Here is a 22,075-nt window from a genome sequence, read left to right as displayed (position 1 = left end):
TTATAACCACTCAATGTCGTGTAACTTAAAAGATTTTTATAGTTAACTCTATTTAATAACACTAATTGATAACTTAAGAATAAATGATAGATAACATATTATAACATGTAAATTATATTATGGTGTAGAAAATCTTATTAACTCTTTTACTAAATATTATGTACTCACTCGCTGTCATAATTCATAAATGTGCATCTGACTTTATCCACAACTTCTTTTTTCGATAAAATCCGACAACATAAAGAGAAATGGAAAAATAAATAAAAGGTTCCATGAGAAGATTTAATATTTAATTGGTTAATCAAATGGTCGTACTTTTGGGAGTCGTAAGTTCTGCTTTCCCTATCTCGTCCAAATCGCATTATATTCCAAAAAAATGCCGTTGTTTACCCGTAAAACGATACAGTTTAATTTGTTGCGTGATTTATAGATAATCGAACTAATTTAATCCCAAAATAATAAATAAATTAAATGAAAAATAAGACTTAACGTTGAAATAGAAGGAAATGGCAAGCCTAGTTCCGGGAGCAAGGATTCCGAAGACAACGATAAGAACAGTACTAGACAGAAAATAAAGTTATATTATTTAGCTTGAGAATAAATGTAACATAAGTTTTGCCAGTGATTTTCTTATGTTACAATGGTCGTTGAAGCCACTATTTATAGCTATACATAGGGAACAAGATCTAGGATCAAGCCCCTCTTAAATGACAATAAAGAGTGCCATTGATGAATATATAACGGCACGCCATGAATGGCAAAAATCTCTGCAGCGGCTGCATATTTAATACCGGAAATATTTTTCATTAAATGTCATCCGCTGACAAATATTTGTTTGCTTCCGTTGACCGCATTCCCTTCGGGATCTACCCGGTACCAACCGAAGTTGTTGTCCTCGGTCTTGGTTTACACTCGACTTATCTTCCGTCTACCTCTGGTTTCACGTCTCACTCAATCATTCGAGCATTTAATATAAACCAATTTACCCTATACAGATAGTCCCACTGCTTTCCGGTGGCACATTTTTGTGTCATCGGAAAGTTGGTGAAGATTCCTTTCTTGGCGGGAAATTTTTTAAACTCTTCTGAACAGTTTCTGACGCCTGATAAGACGCACGTCTCCTCGCATTTAATACCCCGAAAACGTGTTACCCCCACGATTTAGCAATATTTTTACTGGTTCTCGAGGTAATCATGACCACGATTTTAGCCGTCTATACCTTTACTTATACACCTCATTCTTCTTCTTTCACTTCTAACAACTTCATAAGCTTTCTTAACCTCTTTGCACTCAACTTCCTTCTACTTTCATCTCTCTCTGGTCTTCTTCAAAAAGATCTATCATCTCCTTATTATTATGGCTTCCCCTACTAAATCTTCCAAAAACTCTGGTTTTCTCTTCGGTAAAGGTCCGAAGAGGAGCAAAGATAAGGAAGTTGATGCTGATGTTGATCCTTCCACGGTGAGTACCATCATACCTAAATACCTGAATACTGCCAATGACTTCCAAGAGAAGTTCCCCACTTCAAACCCTCGAACTTGGGCTGTTGGTTAATATCCTTCTTCTATTTGCCCTTCCGGTATTCCTGCTGTGAATGAGGATTGTGACTGTCATGCCTTAAATATCATTACTCCTGACCTGATGGAGCGAGTGACCTTCACTAAGAAGGGTTTACGTTTATACGTACCCCTTCACTTTGGACCCATTCTCATTGAGCGGGGGACTTGACCTTGTGATCTTGGAATTCTGCCACCGGTATCAGGTTTGTTTGGCATAAGTAGGCCCTTCTGTATAGCGAACGCTGGCTAGTCTACACCAGTTGTGCTTGGAGACGAGGAAAACCCTCACCCTGACACATATGATGAACCTCTACTCTGCCAAAATCTTCCGTGGGGGAGTAAATTTCAGCAAGCATGGCCATCATGATTTGCTTACTAGCATGGATGATGACAATGACCATGGATGGATGGAGCGGTTTGTCGTATCCCGGCCACAACTCCATCTTTCCTAAATCCTGGAATCGTTCACGTAAGTTCAAAATCTACCCTTCTCCGAAAAAGGTCGTTCCATGTCATTGCTAACCTTTTTTCTTTCATTATTTCAGCTACTCGGTGGACACCACCAAGGGTTGAAGGCCTGGACTGATGGGTTCAAAAGATTTTGGGCATCACTACGCTAGATACCTGTCGGTGGAAGGAGTTGGCCCCCAAATACGGGTGGAAGTTCAAGAACCATAGTAAACTGACTCTTCCTTCATTCCGCCTTTGTATGTAAGAAAAACTGTTAACCTTACCTTTTTGTTTGATTCAGGGCTCCTACAGGGTTTTGTTTCTTGCCCTGAGGAGGATGTTTTGGCCGATCCCGCAGAGGTTGCGAGGTTATTGCATGAGGCTCTCACTCGGACCGGTGCCCTTGGGTCTTCTTTCAGTGCAGGTGCTTCCTCTCGGAGTTCCCGGATAGAGAACAAACAACCAAAAAGTCGGCGTTCTTCCTAGGCCGGGGGTAAAAATAAGAAGGTAAGGAAGGCCACGCCCGAACCAGCCACAACCACTGTGATTATTGACGATGACAAGGAAGGTAGTGATGAGGAGGCTTCCCTCCAAAGGAGACAACTGTCACGACCCGATTTCTAACCAAGACGTAACGCACTCAGTGCCTTAACTTGACCGAGCGAACCATCTTGGCTTATCTATTCTATTCTATTTTTGTTATGCAATGCATCTCAACACAATTCGATATGATTTAAAGTAAATACTTTTCTGAATCTTCAAATGAAATAATATTCTAAAAAGAAATTCATTCTGTTATCTTGAATACATTGAAAAATAAATGTAATGCAAAGTGGACACCCATGATTCTGTTCTGACTCTCTCTATGAAGCCTCTAAGAAATACTGAAATAATAAGACAAAATTCTGGAATCAACGAACTCCGTGAACTAAAATAGAGCTCACCAAATCTTCTGGTAATAGGAGGAGAATATCCTAGCTCGTAGCCTGCTTACCTGCAAAATATGTGCCTACATTGACATAAGTCAATGTAGGTTCCCATGAAGAGAATGTCAGTACACCACAGCGGTACTCAGTAAGTAAAGCAATCCTCCCACTAAAGCTGGAACGAGACTCTGAAAGAAGTATGTATGAATGATATAAGAAAGTTCTAAAACCTTTTGATGAAGAGTTGAAACAAACAACTCATATATCTAGTATAAAGTCTTCTTGATGTCATTCATAAAAATTCTCTTCTTTTCTTTTCTCTTCTTTTCTGAAAAATATAATAAACAACGTTCAAATAGATAGATATATAAACTTTCTTGAAACAATCCTTGTACATTTTTCAAAGAATTTTCTTTTCTTTTCTGGGGAGTTTCATTGATTCTAACATTCTTTCTGATTCTCATTCTGATTCTGAAAATGTCACCATATGATCGTATGGTGGACGATCCTAGCCCGATCGCCTGGACCTCATTCCTGTGGTGCCTCACAGTTCAAGGTTCTAGCATGCCCGCGTTCTTGTGCCTTACCAGGGCACATCTATCATAGTGCCCGAACCAACGGTACACTAGTCTCCTACTCTGGCACGAGTAGTTTCGGGGTAACATAAACCACTAGAGGCTATGAACCCTTCTCAAAGATCTAAGGAAACTCCCAAAATATTTTTCTGAGTAATTCTTGCATCACAAAATATGAAACAATGATACATCTTCATAATTCTTATCAAAACATTTCCATATAATCATGTAAAAGAAATTTTCAATGAAGTCTATACATTAAAGAAACATATGCAAGTCATGAATGCATGAGACATGATTTATGAAATAACAGATTATTCTTGAGTTATTAACCATGATAATCATCTAAAAGATTTTTTACAATTCTAATGGATAATGTGAGTCCACTCGCTCCATTCAGAGCCCACATTAACACCCTATACAGTCTAACAATAACTTATGGCATGATCTTTGTGAGAAGATAACTTTAGTAAAAGCATTGTCTCTACTCACCTTGATTCCTTGCTTTTGAATACCTTCGTTTGCTCCAATCCAATGAGTTCAACTCACCAAACTATACATAGTTAATAAAGATCAATACTAGAAGTTCAAAGATTTCCAAAATATAGAAACCTTAGGTTTGATTCTTCTCTCCTTCTAGGGTTTATCGTTAATCTAAGTTCTTGTAGTAGTTTCTAGGAGCAAATATCAACCATAAACCTCTCTAACAATTGTGGTTGAAAGCGGTTGCGAAGCTTACCTTGAATCGTGAAACCCTAGGTTAGTTGATAGACCTTGTTCTAGAGTTCTTGTTGAGAATCTAGCGATTTTGAGATGGAATATTGTTAGAATTGATATTTGGAAGTAGTATTCTAACGCTAATCACACTAAAAATTCTTAAGGTAATATGAGAACCCTTGGATGACTTGAGGATGAGAGGGGAGGTTTAATCTTTAAAGAATGAGGCTATTTTCTCTCTGCTCGTCCCTTTTATTTCAATTTCATGCCTTCGACGTCACGGTCCACGCCCAGTGCCACCCAAAACGCCCTAAAAATTCTACTTCTGACTTTGCAGTTTTGATTCGCGTCTGGCGCCCCCCGGGCGCCCAAAACGCTGCCTTTTTTTGCCGACATAATAGTATTCAGTAAACCGCCTATAACCTTTTATAGGAATATCGAAATGATAAACGGTTTAAAGTGTTAGAAACTAGACTTCAAGAGATTTCTTTTGACATGTAGCTCAAATCTCAATTCAATCTATATTGATCGATATGATCATTTAAACTTAGGTCATATGCGGCTAAGGTAATTTTTATCCCTTAAACAACTCTAATGGATTCCAGTTTACTCCTCTCCTCTTATAACCATCCATTCAACCTTCTAAACATAAGATTTATGTATTTTATGCCGTCATAACTTTTCTCACATCTTTGTGAACTTAGATCTTGAGTGAAAACATAATACTTAGCAAAAGTTTTTTTTTTCCGGGGCTTTACAATCTTCCCCCCCTATATGACATTCGTCCTCGAATGTCGAATGGGTAACTTAAAGTTAAAACTCCTTCCATTAGCTCTATGTCTCTTTTGCATAGTTTATCTAAAATGCAAAATTTGGCATACACTTTAAATTTCTTATAATTTCTATAGTGCCTCCTTTGGAACTAGAGCAACCACAATATTTTTAACATGTCAAATCTCAATCATTTATAGTCCATACGGCTATCCAACTACAACCCAAAATCCAGGCCACTCATGATCACACATAGCTATCAAAACATGTACATATATAGGTAGGAAAACTTTTCGAAACTTGAAATAGTTACATGCCTCTTCCTCAAATAAATGATGGTACTTTTTCTTCAAGTCCTCTTCGGCTTCCCATGTAGCCTTTTCTAAGCCTTTCTTTAGTCTATAATTTCTTGAGGATAACATAAAATATGACTTTATGTATATAGATCTTTTGTGACCTTTAAGAGAAATTATATAATATCCAAACCAATATAAGTTCCCTTATATATCGTATAAAGCTACTATACAAATATAATTTCACAATAACCTCCCTTGTTTGTGATTCAACCTCTATGCTCGAATTATTCACTCTTACTATTCTGATTTGCGACATGACCGTACTCACTTTTTCACTTTTCTTCTAATTCTTTCATCATGAAAAGACACGTATAGGTTGAAAAATGCACCATCTATTGTAGGTCTGCTCATAAAAGTCATAAAGTTACATCGGAAACATGACTCATATTTAGGCACTTCTTTCTTGATTTTTCTTTCTAACAAAAGATTTAAGGGGATTTATACATTATCTCCCTTTTCTTCTCAGAGTAGATATACTTTCCTTATATATCCCATATTTATAATATACCATATTTTTCGCAACCTCAATCTTAGGACGCCATTCTTCCACGTAGTACTGTTGCTGGCCTTTAGTCGTTTATATCTAATATTCCTTTTATCCATTTTGGGTCTTAGGATACCACTTATCTTATCAGGTTCGCTATATCAATTTGGCAACCCGGCCCTCTGCCCACTTGATTTTTACAAATAGAACTACTTCTGAACTTATGACAATATTTAACTTTGCGAGTTACCTATTCTACGGATAGGATATTATCCACCTCCATATGGCTTGTGACAAGTGGTGACACATAAACTCTAGAACATCCATGTATGTTCTTCATCTTCTCATCTTTTCTGATTTCTAGAAATTACCCAAAACATAGTGGTGCTCTTCTACCATCCTTGGGATTACTATAATTTAATGTCTGTCATGCCCTACGTATTGGCACCATTCTCAAGTTTATCACTTAATACTCTATACGATAGGAACATATTAGGGTTGCGGCATCGCATAGCTTAGGCGCACTAGCATACTCTGCTTTAGCTTTTGCACCATTTTTTAAATATACTTGTATGCATCCTCACATAACTTTTTAACGAATAATACTCTAGTGCTATTGTAGCCTCTCAGGCTATTAATATTTTAAGAACTCCACCCCTTGGTCTTGATCTATATGTGCGCTCATGATATCCCTTTTCTGTGGCATTCCTCATCTGTCTCTCTTAATCCCTTGATACACTCTAATCTACTACAACTTTCATGGTGCCTTTATCTTACTTTTTGTATTTAACCCGCATGATACAAGCACCTTTAATATTTGTGTACATACTCGAACCTGTCATATACTTCGATGATTGTTTGCTAGCCAACGATAAATGGTTTTGGCCTTGATCCTTAAAAGAGGATGTTAATTCATTTTCTAGTATGAGTCTATGGTTCTGACACTACAAACATTGCAATTATATGTACTTACTATCTATTTGTTTCACAGATGTATGAGGTCTTTTCTTGTTGGGCCTATCTCATGCCGTTTTTACTTATCACGATTCACCTTTGAAAGTATTGGACTTGTTCTTTACCCTTCTTTGTGCTTCATAGGACTCTTCCTTAATTGTACATGTTTCACTTCAGTAACCTAGTAATCAATTACTATTCTCGTAAGGAGATATTTCTTTCATGCATCCATATCCATTTACTTTGATACTTACCTCGTATATAGGTTTTTCGAGTACTAACCATTGTCTAGATTTATCTTAGTGTCGTCAACATCTCTTTAAATGTGCCTCCACGTGCATTTAATCCTTCAATAATATTCAAGACTTCCGCGATTTAATACTTTATAGATGAACCCCGTTTCTATTCATTGTTGCATCTCTTAATACCACTAGTTAGTCATGATCTCATATTGGCTTATTTTCTTCTAGTTATCTATTTCTTTAGGATATAATTTCTTATTTCATCATCTAGATTGTGTAATGCCTACACCTGACCACTTATTTGACCAATTGGCTCACTCATCCTGGGCCCTCTTGGTTCTTATGTATCCAAACTTTACAGCACTACAAAACTACTAACCTTTTATCTATACATCATTTACCATCTAATTTATTGTATTAGGTTGCACACTTCACATGCAAATCACCTTGATACTATTTCTTATAATGTTCTATTCTATTTTGAGTCACATTTAGTCGAACTTGAGAAAGTGAGGCTCTTCGAGGAACTCTTATGGCAACTCTCAAAATCTACTGTGCATTGGTAAAATTATTTGTGTGCACCATAGAAAAAAATATATATATATTATGTAATCTTACCCCTTTTTGATATCATACATTTACATAATTTCTTGGGGTATCTCGAAATTAAACTTCTAGCGGGAAGACTAATATTTTTGATATCTTTCCCCTTAGGGCTTGACTTCTCTGAATCTTTCTATGATACTATGGTACCTTAGCCAGACTGAACATCTATCTTATTAAAATATATAAATATCATATATTCTCATTATGTATATGCCTACATGCTATAAATTATGTGCTTAGCTTGTTGGCATGTGATTATTCTCAAGCTCGACCTTAAGTCATATTAAGCACCGCTGGCGACGATCAAAATATTATATAGTTGAGATTCGAGTCCCTTTATCCAATATCTCTGAATATTTCATAACTATGCTAGCTCCAAAATGTATCGGTATCATTTTAAGAACTCTAGGGACTTTCACTCTTATATCTTATTGGAAGTATATTCTTCACTTTATCCCATTGTATGTAGCATACATTCTCTCCATAATGCAAGGATGACTTTCTGAGTTTTGTGACTTTTCTTTTCCCTTAAGAGGATGCCTTATAATATATATTTCCCCTCTCTTCTATCTCCTCTTGTTCTTTGGTACTCATGACCAGACATTGTATCTTTAAAAAGTTTGGTGTTATTGTTCTACCGTGGTTTACCTCATGGTGGTGATTTATCTCAACTTTAAAATTTTGCAGTCATGTCTCTTTGCACTTCTGAAACTGTAATAGACCACGCATGCACTTCAAAAGATCTATTCATTGTGTTGTTATAGGCTCTCATACATATAATAAACCACCAGTTTCTTCTTATCATCTTCATCATCTAGAGGACATTCTTTATTAGGGGCAACAAAGTACTTGTTGCGACTACCATAAGTTTCATCCTAAGAGTATGTACAATTCTTATCTAACCCCCGTACATAACTTATTAGTGTCGTTGTTTTGCATAAAATTTGGTCTCAACTCAGGGACGAAATCTGGATATGTATTTCATGTGCCTAATCTCTTCACATTAATAATAGCATATGCCATGGCTGACCTCTTTGGTATATAAGTTAAATTTGGACATAGATTAGGGATATAGTCTTTCATCGTGTTGCTACTAACCTAACTAGCACCGATTCCTAGTGAGTTTCATGACAACTTTGACCTTATTGAAGACATCATCACCTCATCTCTTCAGTACAAAGTCTTTGACACGTTTATGATAGTTCTAATTTGTTACAATCTTGAATTAGGTCATCTCGGTATTACCTCATTCTCCCTTCTGGGATACACTTTTCTTGGTCAGTTCCCAGCTTAGCCTTTATTCTCCATTAAAGGCATTTAGCACTAAATCACCTCACTTTTAGACGGTGATGTCTTGCTAGCTTTTCTACAGTGTCTAATTCCATCGGTATATCAACCATTCAATTAATCGACGAAATAAAAGTCTGATTTACACTTTAAGCTTTAACGCACGATCTAGAGTCGTTTATAAGAAGTGGGGGCATCACAACGATAAACGGGACTCTACTGACCCGACTTCATAGACCCCTAGTACTCTTTAAACCCGTCGCTCTGATACCAAGTTTGTCACGACCCGATTTCTAACCAAGACGTAACTGGCACTCAGTGCCTTAACTTGACCGAGCGAACCATCTTGGCTTCTCTATTCTATTCTATTTTTGTTATGCAATACATCTCAACATAATTCTATATGATTTAAAGTAAATACTTTTCTGAATCTTCAAATGAAATAATATTCTGAAAAGAAATTTATTATGTTATCTTGAATACATTGAAAAACAAATGTAATACAAAGTGGATACCCATGACTCCGTTCTGACTATGTCTATGAAGCCTCTAAGAAATACTGAAATAATAAGATAAAATTATGAAATCAACAAACTCCACGAACTAAAATGGAGCTTACCAAATCTTCTGGTAATGGGAGGAGAATATCCTAGCTCGTAGCGTGCTTACCTGCAAATTTTGTGCCTACATTGACATAGGTCAATGTAGGTTCCCATGAAGAGACTCTCAGTACACCACTGTGGTACTCAGTAAGTAAAGCAATTCTCTTCTTTTCTTTTCTCCTATTTTCTAAAAATTATAATTAAAAAAAATTCAAATAGATATATAAATAAACTTTCTTGAAACAATCCTTGTAAATTTTCCAAAGTATTTTCTTTTCTGGGGAGTTCTATTGATTCTGACATTCTTTCTGATTCTGAAAATATCGCCGTATGATCGGTATGGTGGATGACCCTAGCCCGATCGCCTGGACCCTATTCCTGTGGTGCCTCACAGTTCAAGGTTCTAGCATGCTTGTGTTCTTATGCCTTACCAGCGCACTTCTATCATAGTGCCCAAACCAACGGTATACTAATTTCCTACTCTAGCACGAGTAGTTTCGGGGTAACATAAACCACTAGAGGCTATGAACCCTTCTCCGAGATCTAAGGAAACTCCCAAAATGTTCTTCTGAGTAATTCTTGCATCAAAAAATTTAAAACAATAATATATCTTCATAGTGCTCATCAAAACAGATCCATAAAATCATGTAAAAGAAATTTTCCATACAGTCTATACATTAAAGAAACATATGCAAGTCATCAATGCATGAGACATGATTTATGGAACAACAGACTATTCTTGAGTTATTAATCATGATAATCATCTAAGATCTTTTTTACAATTCTAATGGATAATGTCAGTCCACTCTTCCATTCAGAGCCCACATTAACACCCTATACAGTCTAATAATAACTTATGGCATGATCTTTGTAAGAAGACAACTTTAGTAAAAGCATTGTCTCTACTCACCTTGATTCCTGACTTTTGAATACCTTCATTTGCTCCAATCTAATGGGTTCAACTCACCAAACAAATCTATATATAGTTAATTTAAATATCAATACTAGAAGTTCAAAGATTTCCAAAATATAGAAACCCTAGGTTTAATTTTTCTCTCCTTCTAGGGTTTATCGTTAATCTAAGTTCTTGTAGTAGTTTCTAGGAGAAAATATCAACCATAAACCTCTCTAACAACTGTGGTTGAAAGCGGTTACGAAACTTACCTTGAATCGTGAAACCCTAGGTTTGTGGAGAGACTTTGTTCTTGAGTTCTTGGTTAGAATCTAGGGATTTTGAGATGGAATATTGTTAGAATTGATGTTTGGAAGAGTATTCTAATGCTAATCGCACTGAAAACTCTTAAGGTAGTATGAGAACCCTTGGATGACTTGAGGATGAGAGGGGAAATTTAATCTTTAAAGAATGAGGCTATTTTCTCTCTCCCGTCCCTTTTATAGCATTCTGTTGGAAGCCTTGCATATTCTTGGACATGCTGAATGTCGTGCGACACTCCATTTAAAGCATGCCAAGTTAATAACCAGGTATGTCACTTGATCTCTATGTGTTGTGCCTCCCGTATGGGTCCTTGATCCTCTGTACATCAGAAGTCACCTCTTAGGTCTAACTATGTGAATTTGAATTGATATCATGTCTTGCCATATCCTTGAATGAGATACTACTGTGAACATGTTGATCACCTAACAATCTTGTCTAAACCTAAGAAAGTTAGCTCGATGTCTAATTCTTGAGATTTCCATGCTTAAGAATGAACTCCATGACTTCTTGCTTGAAAGTCATGACTCATCCTAAATAGATGTCAGGTCATTAGGATTTCAATTCATCTAGATATCCAGCCTATAGGATAAAATATTCAGATAACTTGCTACGAATGATCTGTAACATTTGTTCTTTATTTAGTTCGAATAATTATTTAATCTGATTTGAACACTGGAAATACTCTATTTAGAAACTAATAGTAAGAGAAGTTAACAACTTTGTTTGTGTTAAAGACTATTGAGTTGTATTTCTCTAACAGGTTCTTTACATGACTAAACTGCAAATGATTTGAACCAAATACTAGAAAGCATATTATTAGGAAGTATGAGTTGAAATCTAGTTTTTCATGATAATTCGATCTCCATGTGTGTTGCATATGTATTCTGGTTTGGCTATGATGTTACAGGTGGCCTAATTCGAGCATTGGGCAAGAGTTTAGAGTCGTCTGGGAAGGGGAAGGTGTAATAATTATTCTGTTGGAATCTCCTATGCGCTTGAAGCTCATTAGTTTAGCCTATGTTGCAATGTTGGCCTTGTAATGCCGCTATAAATAATCTGTAGTAGTGTAAAAAGGGATGATGAGGCTGGAAACTTGTTTGTCATGTGTTGCTGCTATGTGCTATTTGCTATCTTGGTTTTTTTTTTTTACTCATCAGTGAAGTCATGCTTTAGTTTTCAATAATAGGGAGAATTAGTTTTCTGTTTTGTTATTGTATTAATAATAATTTATTGTAGTATTCTTGGGCTCTTTAATACACCCAGTTTTCTTTCAACATTGGAAATTGCCTAATATTTTGAACATGTCGCCAACCTAATCTTTTTTTTAAGAAAGAAGGGGAACCAGAAGATCTTGATTGAAATAAGATTTGTTTAAGTTCGGTCTTTCTGTAAAGAATTTTTATTCATTTAAGGCTTGGGGCCAAGAACAACGTTTTGTATATGAATAAGCTTTCTGGTGTATAATTCTATTCCTTTTGCAACACGAACCATGTGTCTTATGTCAGCCCATCTTTTCTGCTTTACTTTTCTACATATATGAACATATTACTTCATACTTTAATTCTAAAACTTTTTTATCTACTCAACCTTTCTAATAACTTTTTGGTTATGTCTATTCTCTTACGCCTATACTTGAGTCACTTAGTATCGAATTAAGACAGCAGCATATGTCAGGAGCCCATTTACTACATTAGTTAATCACTTCAATTAATTTGATTAATTCGGAGGCCAATATGAGCTATTTCTTATATTATATGCTACTTGTTTAAGTCCCTATGTGCTTATCTTATGTGACGCTTCGATAATCAAAGAATAGAAACCTGAGGTTTCTTTAAGTCTAGAATCATCCCTTAGATAGTGTCCAACACCTCCTGGACTACACGGATGGGACGGGTAAGCTTACTAAGGCACGATTTAGAATCAACTAGTACGTTTTAGGTAACAACTTAAAAATATGATACACAAATTGCCCGAATAGCTATTACACTTTGGGCTTTAGAAGTCTTAGCAGACTTTGCACGGGAGTTGATCCATTAAAAGTAAAAATTTAGGCCCCTTTAACTATTTAATTGATCATCCTTATATATTTCATTTGTGTGGGGATAGCTAGATTTTATTTTATTTTATTTTTTCGTTTTCAATGGTAATTTATGTAATAGTCGTTATATAATAGGAGTTGTTTACTTCCAATTAGTAAATTTGCTTCTCTGTTCCTTTGTATCTTATTTATACGTTTGCTTTCAAAACAATTTTGCTTAATTATTATCAGTCAATTTTCTTTCTTTTACTTTCTTTGTCACTTAGTACAATTGATAAATAATTGCATGTTAATCACTTAGCTATTAATAATAATTAATCAATTGGCATGTTTAAACCACTTAAGTTTACTTAATAACTCATATAATCCCACTTAGTTTAAAATTCGGCCGGAAACCACAGTTGTAGACTTCGAAGAGTGCCTAACACCTTCTCTTCAAAGGTAATTTGAACCCTTACCCTATCTTTGGTGACGTAGACTAGTCAAACTGAGTTATTCACAAATAGGTGCCCTAACGCACCTTAAAATCGTTAGGTGACGACTCTTCTCTTTTAATACCCATTTAAAAGAGTTGTCGTATGTTGAAACCCGCTTTCGCGAGAAAATGGGGCACAACAACAATAAATAGCACTACCTCTGCCGAAGCTGCTTCTCAACCTACAACACTATAAGCTTCATCTCCCTCCACACCAGTTGTGCCTTCATTACCAGCAATTGCCACATCTAATCCCCCGGCCGAAGACACTCGAGAGGATGATGTCCCTCCTCCCCAGTCCCTTGACCATGAGAATTTGGGGCACAACTATTCACCCCCTTCTGCAGATCCCCAAGGAAGGAGGAGCGTCTCTCTCGGTCTCAAAGGAGTGCCACCAATTATCTGAAGCCACTGGCTTCAAAAAAAAGATAAGACAAAAGCACATTCTCTTTTATGGGAGTGTATGTTGAATAAAATCATGCACAATGCAGCAGCAATACCGTACTTGTACTTTTACTGCTTGTTTCTAATTGTTTTGTTACAACAGGGTTTCTGACTTTGATAATTGTTTCACAAGCCAACTTTCTCGCTTCCGAGGGCTTTCAAAGATTGATCCTTGACAAAGAGGGACTCATGTTCGAGCGGGATCAACTGTTGGCCGAGAGGAATCAACTCGCCGGGCGCCTCCCAGTGCTAGAGGCGAAGGCTGCTGAAGCGATTGAGCTTGAGGCCCGGTTGCAATAGAGTGAGCAAGAGGTGATGACTCACAGTCAAGAAGCCACTCAGCTACATGTACAACTTCAAGATGCAAAGGCTAAGTGGGCTGAGTCTCAAGATGCTGCTTTTGCTGCTACCGAGTGCGAGTCTGCCTCCATTGAACGAGCAAATAATTTGGAGGCAGCTTTGAGCTCCAAAGCTGAAGAGGCTGCTGCTGCCGAGGAAAAATGGGCCCAGAAGGAATAGAGGTATAAGAAGATCATAGAGCAAAACCGAGTCCAGACATAACGCTTCGTGATCTCGATCTTAGCCTCGGTGCCACAAGATCCGAGCGGGATGGCCTTTTGGCCGAAGTAGACAGGCTTAAGGCAAAACTTCAGCCCCAAAGGGATTCCTTCGTTATTGAAAAAACATACTCTATGTACCATATGAGGAGGAAAACCCTGGAAGAGGCCAAAGCTGGCGTTATTGATATTGACGATGAGATTGCCAAGGCCCGCATGCTGGAGTTAACTGCTTGAGAACGTCTCCCGGCTCAGCCTGATACAACTGACTCTTCTAGTGTCGGTTCTGAGTTTTCGAGAACTGAGGAGGAACTTGAAAAGAATGATGATGAAGGCCAAAATCCTACATTGGCGGTAGATCCGCCTACTTCTCCCGGGGGTGTAGATGCCTCTCTTCCCTCGAGTTCCGGTGGCGATGAAGTTTAGCCTTTTCCCTTTCTTTTTTGTTGTTTTCCTTTTGTGCCTTTGTACTTATGCTGCTTGGCATGTTTGATAAATAAAAAGGACTTTTTGTTTAAGTATTGCGCAAAGTTCAATCTCTTTGCGTCGAATTAAGTAAGGCTTCGGGTGTGTTTCTTTTGATATTTTTGGATTTCGGGCATAAACTCTTCCGGAACCAACCCTTTACTATGAGGGTTTCATAAGAGGGACCTCTTATGTTTACGGTGCTCTTAAGGAGTACGTCTCATGTTCATTCCGGCACTAACATTTGAAGTTTTCAGTTAACTTTCAAATGATAAAATCAGTTCATCATTTGGACAAGAAACAAGATAAAAATAAAAGGATTTCATTTTTATTCCTTCTATCTTCAAAGTACATAAGCATTTGTTTGCTAAAAAAAGAAATTGCCAATACATGTGGCTAATTTGTACAACTTGTTTCTACGTGGTTAGCTGTGCAGTCCCTGGTCCTCATGAGACATTATTTTTCCCGGGTTTCGCAGTCCTGGTTTTCGTGGCAATCATGTTGTCGTAACCTAGTACTATTCCCCAGTGTTCGAACGCAAAGTATGCGAGTTGGAACACTGGAAGTCTTGTTCCTCTGAGGAAAAAATATTTGTGAACGGTTGAATAATCTTTGGTCCGATGGCAAGCTTCGTTTCCCGTTAGGAACTTTGCCATCGAGCCAAAGATTATTTAACCATCCCATAGTGTCTTGTTGTTTCGGTGCCTTGTCATTTAAAGGTCTTAACTCTACTGATGACGTTTCCTTCGTAGTATGCTTTCCGTTGCTGCCTCGTTAAAAACCTTGCTAGAAAAACCTAATTGGGACAGAAAATGGTTGAAGGAAAAAAGAGTGCAGCGCATACTTTGAGTATAAGCAGGACCCATCAACACTAATACCTATTGAGGTGAGTCACGTTCCAATTTCTCGGCAATTTGATTCCATCTTGATTCTTAGTTCGTATGATCCCTTCCCGGTGATAGTTGAAACCTGATAGAGGCCTTCCCACGTCGGACCCAATTTTTTCGCATTGAGCTCCCGGGTGTTCTGAGTCACTTTTCTCAAAACCAAGTCTCTCACTTTAAAGTAGCGAAGATTGGCCCTCCGGTTATAGTATCTTTCCATTCTTTGTTTCTAAGCCACCATCCTTATGTGCGCCAAGTCCTTACGTTCATCAAGCAGCTCCAGTTTGACCATCATTGCCTCATTATTTGCTTCCTCGTCTATTCTGAAGTACCGCAAGTTCGGTTCTCCTACTTCTATCGGGATCAGAGATTCTGCACCGTATACGAGAGAGAAAGGTGTCTCTTTCGTGCTTGACTTGGTCGTCGTCTGGTATGCCCACAACACTCCCGGTAACTCTTTGGGCCATTTGCCTTTGGCTGCTTCCAACCTCTTTTTGAGGTTTTGAATAATCACCTTATTGGTTGATTCCGCCTACCCATTTGCGCTTGGATGTATGGTAAAGATGAAATTCTTTTAATTTTCAGGTCTTCAAGAAAATTTGTGACTTTGGAGCCGATGAACTGTGGTCCGTTGTTGCATGCAATCTCTTTAGGTATTCTGAATTGGCAAATTATGTTTTCCCACAGGAAATCGACCACTTCGCGCTCACTAATCTTTTGGTAAGGACCTGCTTCAACCCATTTAGTGAAGTAATCAGTTAAAATTAAAAGAAATCTTACCTTCCCGGGACCCTGTGGCAGCTGCCCAACTATATCCATCCCCAATTTCATGAATGGCCATGTGGACAGTAACGAATGTAAGAGTTCTACCGGTTGGCGCACCAACTGTACATGGCGCTGGAACTTATCGCATTTCTAAATGAATTCCTTCGCGTCTTGCTCCATCTGGGCCAGTAGTATCCTGCCCTAGCTAATTTTAGCACCAGCGAATCTGCACTGGAATGATTCCCGCAAATTCCTTGATGGACCTCTCTCATGACGTAGTCTGCCTCCGAGGCTCCTAAACATCGGGCCAACATGCCTTGGAACGACCTTCTATATAACTGCCTCCCCAGAGGCTGTAGTGAGCTGCTTTGGTGCGGAGTGCCCGGGATGCCTTCGGGTCTTCGCGCAGCTTGCCATCCTGAATGTAATCGATGAACTCATTCCTCCAGTCCCAGACTAGGTTGGTTGTATTCACTTCACAATAACCATCCACATCCAATACCGAATGCATAAGTTGAACGACAATACTGGAATCTGATCCCTTCATCTCCGTGGATGACCCCAATTTGCCCAATGCATCTGCTTCTACATTTTCTCTCTCTCTTGGGTGATCGTGTGAGCAAAGTTTGAACTTTAATCACATACTGTTGCATACGTTCCTCCTTTGTGTCAAAGATCCCATATACTTGGTTTACCACCAGCTGCGAATCACATTTGATTTCTATGACCTCGAAGCCAAGTCTCCGGGCCAATTCGAGTCCTGCAATCAATCCTCATACTCGGCTTCATTATTAGTTAAAGAATAGTTTTTATGACCTGCCTCAGGGTTTCTCCTGAGGGCGTGATTAGGACCACCCTGAGCTTGGACCCTTTCACATTGGAAGTTCTGCCCATGAACAAGGTCCAAACTCATGATGTTGTTTCCGACACCATAACCGCTTCTTTTGCAGCCAAAGGCAGTAATCCAGAATGAAATCGGTCACAAAGTCGGCCAAAACATGCGACTTGATCGCGGTCCTAGGCTTATATTCAATTTCAAATTCACTAATTTCAACTGCCCATTTGGCCAACCGACCTGACAACTCAGGTTTGTGAAGGACATTCCGCAGGGGAAAAGTTGTTACCACGGCTATCGGATGACACTGAAAATAAGGCCGAAGCTTTCGAGAGGCAACTATAAGAGCTAAGGCCAGTTTTTCGAGGTGTGAAAACTAGTTTCCGCTCCTAACAAATTTTTGCTAACATAAAAGATTGCGTACCTTCGTCTTCCCGGACTAGAACGACACTTATCGCTACCTTCAAGACTGTTAAGTATATCTGCAACTGTCCGCCTTCCTTTGATTTTGATAGTAGCGGGGGGATTGATAGATAACGTTTTGGGCCTTATAAGGCCTGCTAGCATTATGGAGTCCATTCGAAATTGTTCTTCTTCTTCAGAAGTGAGAAGAAGTGATGACATTTTTTGAAGATCGAGAAATGAATCTAGTTAGGGCGGCCAATCCCCCGGTTAGCCTCTGGACTTCTTTCACCCTTGAATACTGGTCTGGGATGTCCTTGATGGCTTTGATATTATTGGGATTTACCTCGATCCCTCTTTGTGACACCAGAAAACTCAAGAACTTACCGGAGCTAACTCCGGACACGCATTTTTCTGGGTTAAGTTTCATGTTGTGCTTTCTTAGGATATCAAAGGTTTCCTGGAGGTGTTTTAAATGGTCACCTGCATTCAAAGACTTGGCTAACATATCATCTATGTATACTTCCACTATTTTACCTATTTATTTCTCGAACATCTTGTTCACGAGCCTCTGAAAAGTGGCTTCGGCATTTTTAAGCCTGAAGGGCATCATATTATAACAATATGTGACAAAAGTTCGCTATGAATGAAGTTTTTTCCTGATCCTGCGGGTTCATCTTAATTTGATTATACCCGGAATAGGCATCGATGCAACTCATTAACTCGTGTCTAGCCGTGGAATCAATCATTTGATCGATATTCGATAGTGGGAAAGAGTCTTTCGGGCACACCTTATTCAAGTCCTTGTAATCTACACAAATTTGAAGTTTGTTATTCTTTTTCGAAACTAAAACTACATTAGCTCGCCATTCGAGATACTTTACCTCCCAGATTGAACTGATGTCAAGTAACCGAGTTACCTCTTCTTTAATAAACCTGTTTCTGACCTCGTCTATTGGGCGCTTCTTCTGCCTTATCGGTGGGACGCTTGGGTCCAGGCTTAGCTTGTGCACTACCACCTCTAGCGGGATACCTGTCATATCCGTGTGCGACCATACGAAACAATCAACATTAGTTTTAAGGAAATCAATAAATCATAATCTGAGCTCGGGGTTGAGTCCTGTCCCCAAGTGAATTTTTCTCTCTAGGAATTTTTCGAACAAAGCCACTTGTTCGAGTTCTTCTGCCATGGACTTGGTCACGTCTGCCTCTTCTGGTACACGAAAATATATGTTATAGCCCATGTCGCCATCCACCACTTAAAATAAGGTGGTCTTCGTGACCCCTTCGATATTCGTGGGCAGCAAGATCTCCCTTCGAGTTTTCACACTCGCTAAGTTGAACTCGGTGAAGAGCTTTATTTCCGGAATGATGCTTCCCGTTAGTTTGGCTTGTTCCAGCACTCTCCATTGAATGATGTTGGCTGAACTTCGTGAATCAACCAAAACACGTTTAATCTTGAAATCTAGAACGTTAAGAGAAATTACCAGGGCATCGTTGTGCGGAAGAAGAAGTCCATCGGCGTCTTCTTCCGTGAAGGTGATGTCGTCTTCGGCGACTTCCCGGAGTCTCTTGCTATGAGTCACTGATACCTTTGTCTTCTTGGCTACCGAGAAAGTTACCCCGTTGATATCATTCTCCTCGAAATCATGTTGATGGTTACTCAAGGAGGGTCTTCCCCTATCTTTGAGGGTTATACGTTGTCTCGGCTGCGTCCGTAATTGTTCTTGGCCCGATCACTTAAGAATTCCCTGAGATGGCCGTTCTTTATCAGCGTTTCTACCTCCCAGCGCAGATATCGGCAGTCCCCAGTTTGATGGCCATGATTCCCATGATATTTGCACCATAAGTACGGATCCCTTTGGCTGGGATCGGATCTGATTGGTCTCGGGAATCATGTCTCTTTGATATTCCTCATTGCTGATACCAACTCCACGATGCTGAAATTATACTCTAACAGTCTGGGATAAGTGGAATCTCGGGAACCCGATACCTCTTTGTCCTGTAATGACATGTTGTTTCGGCGCGGTCAGTTCTTCTATCAGGGGTGAACCTATCCGCGGACCGGAACCCTTTGATGCCGCGTCATTCGGCCCTCCCGTATGGCAAGAATCAGCCCTTAAAAGATCGTCGGTCTGCATCAAAATCATCTTTGGATCTATCCCTGTTCTTTTCTCAGTCTTGACCCTTAGTTGATGTCGGGAACTCGAGCTAATCATCTTCTATCCTTATCTTTGATTCATAACGGTTATGGACATCCGCCCATGTGGTTGCTTGGAACTCGAGCAGGCTTTCTTTTAACTTTTGGGAGGCGTTGAAGCTCCTCGGGTTCAAACCCTTAATAAATGCCTCAACTGCCCATTAATCTGGTATGACCGGTAGCAACATCCTTTCTTTCTGGAATCTGACCACGAACTTACGTAACAATTCAGACTCTCCTTGCGAAATTCTGAATATGTCCGCCTTCCGGAACTGGACCTTCCTAGCCCCAGCATGGGCCTTGATGAATGAATCTTATTGAGTGTTCGGGTAGGAGTGAATACCATGTCAAGGCCATCTTCATGAGGGTTTTTCCGAATTTCTTCAGCAGGACCGACTCAATCTCATGTTGGGCCAAGTCGTTTCCTTTCATTGCTGGTGTATAAGTTGTGATGTGTTCCTGAGGGTCTGAAGTCCCATCATACTTCGGTATGTCTGGCATTTTGAACTGTTTCGAAATTAATTCTGGCACTGCGTTCGGTTTGAACGGCAATTGGGTGTACTTCTTCGAGTCCGGGCCCTTCAACACTGTGGTGTGCCCGGAATTTGGTCCATTCGAGCGTGGAATGCTTTTGCATTCTGATCCATCCGCTCATTCATTTCCCTCATGAATCTCATGAGTTCGGTTTTGAAGGGATCATTGTCGTTGTCGTTATCGGATCCGCTACCGATCTCCCCAGCTCCGTCGAAGCCGACCTCACCCCTCGGGGTGTTGTTATCAACTTATTGAGCTGTTTGATTTGCGGGAGCGCCGAGAGGAATATGGCCTCTTCCATTCGCATTGTTGGAAGCGCCTGACAATGCCTACTTCAGTTCTGTCGTGACCTGGTCTTGCCTTGAGAGATGGCCTATGATGGCCTTTTGCTGCTCTCTCAAGATCCTTACTGTTTTCGCAACATTCTCGTACTCAGCATCATCAGGAGTTGTCTCCTGCACATGTTGAGGATATTGCCCGCCATGGATCGGAGTTGCTACGTCTCCCTCGTTGCGGGTGTCACTGATTGAATCCTCATGTTGAGGCAGATTTTCTTGTGCCTCAACGTTGTGTGTGATGTTGACATCATTAGCTGCCATTCTTTTCGATTTTTGCTATGAAACAAAGAATCAAACAAGTTAGTAATAGATCCAAGGATCAACTCAATTACTCAATTGTCTAAGCCCCACGATGGGTGCCGAACTATTTACCCGTAAAATGATACAATTGAATTTGTTACGTGGTTTATAGACAAGCGAACTGATTTAATCCCAAAATGATAAATAAATTAAATGAAAAATCCAGATGGCAGGGTTTTTCTTGGTTGAATACAGAAAAAGACTTTGGAAAAGCCCGGTTCTCTTTGTTTTCGAGCTTTCATTCCTCAATCTACTTTAAGACTTAGCGTTAAAATAGAAGGAAATGGCAAGTATGGTTTTGGGAGCAAGGCTTCGGAAGACAGCGATAAGAACAATACTAGAAAGAAAATAAAGTTGTATTATTTAGCTTGAGAATAAAATGTAACATAAGTTTTGCCAGAGATTTTCGAGTGTTACAATGGTTGTTGAAATCGCTATTTATAGTTATACCTAGAGAACAGGATCCCAGGATCAAGCTCCTCTTAAATGACAATAAATGATGCCATTGATGAATACGTAACGACATGCCATAAATGCCAAAATTCTTTGTAATGACTGCATATTTAATACTAGGGAATATTCTTCATTAAATGTCATTTAGTGACAAACATTCGTTTGCTTCCGTTGACCGCGTTCCCTTTGGGATCTGCCTGGTACCAACCGAAGCTGTTGTCCTTGATCTTAGTTTCCATTCGATTTATCTTTCGCCCGCCTCCGATTCCACGTGTCACGCAATCATTCGAGCATTTTATATAAACCAGTTTTACCCTATATAGTCATATATTATTTTGTTATACTTAATCACCAAAAAGCTAAAAAGAAAAAGTAACTTGGAAAATGAACATTTCTATTGATAGTGATTAATTCTTTGAAATATTTTATGTGACACTACATGACTCTTTGAAAAGCAAATTTTCAAATTATGAATCACAAAGTAAGTTTTATTTTCAAATGATATTGATTAAAAATGACGTTAAGCATTCAAGACGAAGCGGATCGTCAAATTTATTAATTTTTTGAAAATTACCTCAAAAACTAAAACCACTGCACACAAATTAAAAGAGGAGTAACACACTACTCCTAGTATATTTTT

The sequence above is a fragment of the Nicotiana tomentosiformis genome, chromosome 8 (genome assembly GCF_000390325.3).
Source record: "Nicotiana tomentosiformis chromosome 8, ASM39032v3, whole genome shotgun sequence".
NCBI classification, from domain to species: Eukaryota; Viridiplantae; Streptophyta; class Magnoliopsida; order Solanales; family Solanaceae; genus Nicotiana; species Nicotiana tomentosiformis.
The sequence above is the reverse complement of the archived record's forward strand: the minus strand, read 5'-3'. Positions refer to the sequence as shown.